The following is a 1,141-nucleotide window of genomic DNA, read 5'->3' as shown; positions in this document are numbered from 1 at the left end:
GAGGGTTGGCACACACACACAGTGTGAACCACCGACAGCCATTCTGGGACCGGTGACAGCCGTGCTGGCCCCACTGCCACGACACAGACGGACGCCAGGCCGCGCTCCCCGGCGGGGGGATGGCGTCGAGCCTGACGAACGGAATGTGCAGGGTGGGGGGGAAAGGCCAAGCGCTCCGACGCCGGAGGGCTCCGGAGTCTGAACTTAGGGGGACAAAGAGGACGGGTCCTCTGCGACACCCCAGCCGCGCTCTCGCCAGCCAAGGCGAGTGCGATTGATTGCCAAACGACCCTCAGACAGGCGTGGCCCCGGGAAGAACCCGGGGCCGCAAAGTGCGTTCAAAGTGTCGATGATCAATGTGTCCTGCAATTCACATTAATTCTCGCAGCTAGCTGCGTTCGTCATCGACGCACGAGCCGAGTGATCCACCGTCAAGAGTTGTCTGAGTTTGTTTTAGGTCTCTCCCTCGCCAGAGGAAAGCGACCCGGACCGCACATACGCTCCCCACCTTGAGCTACAGCCACCTGCACGCCGGCGTGCGGGCGGAGCAGGGTGGCGTGAAGCGATGGGGAGCACCATCCTGGTGCGGCCCGCAGAAACATACGTCTATTGGGGGGAGGAGGACAGGGCGCCCAAGAGGCGATGCGTGCCCCAACGCACCGCAGCGACGGAGGCAGGATCACCGCCACCATGTCGCCCGCCTAGTATCACGAGGCGTGCAGCAGCTTTGCCCTAGGAAAAGCAGAGGCGGGAACGGGCACCGGCCATCGGTTCGGCAGCGTCACTGACGCGTGCACGTGGCGGCGTGTCGGCGAGCGGACTTCCTGCGAGGAGGCGGGGGCGGCACTCGCCCGAGCAGACGCCCGCCCGGCCCAGCCACCGCCGAGGTGGACTGGGAGTCGCGGCAACGGCTCGTCATACTCGTTCCCACACTCACAGCGCAGCTTGCCCGCAAGCCACCGACCACCGATCGACGCCAGGCGCCCCGACCGAGAGCGGGATCGCTCGTTCGCCCTGCTGGCAGTTCGCTGGGGATCACTACTGCACGGAGCTCGGAGACCGACGGGCGGCAACTCGAGAGTCTTTAAACCACCACCCCCATCCCGCAAGTGCAAAGAGGCTGTATACGCACAGACGGGTG

General features: G+C 65.6%; 1 non-coding gene across 1 annotated transcript; it reads right to left on the bottom strand.

Annotated features, from left to right (window-relative positions):
• Positions 1–286: 286 nt before the first annotated feature.
• LOC140475182 (5.8S ribosomal RNA) lies at positions 287–440 on the bottom strand. Its single transcript, XR_011959754.1, has one exon. It is a non-coding gene; the product is annotated as a 5.8S ribosomal RNA (ribosomal RNA).
• Between the last annotated feature and the right edge of the window lie 701 nt (positions 441–1,141).

The sequence above is a fragment of the Chiloscyllium punctatum genome, unplaced genomic scaffold, assembly GCF_047496795.1.
Source record: "Chiloscyllium punctatum isolate Juve2018m unplaced genomic scaffold, sChiPun1.3 scaffold_1453, whole genome shotgun sequence".
In the NCBI taxonomy this organism is placed as follows: Eukaryota; Metazoa; Chordata; class Chondrichthyes; order Orectolobiformes; family Hemiscylliidae; genus Chiloscyllium; species Chiloscyllium punctatum.
The sequence above is the reverse complement of the archived record's forward strand: the minus strand, read 5'-3'. Positions and strand labels throughout refer to the sequence as shown.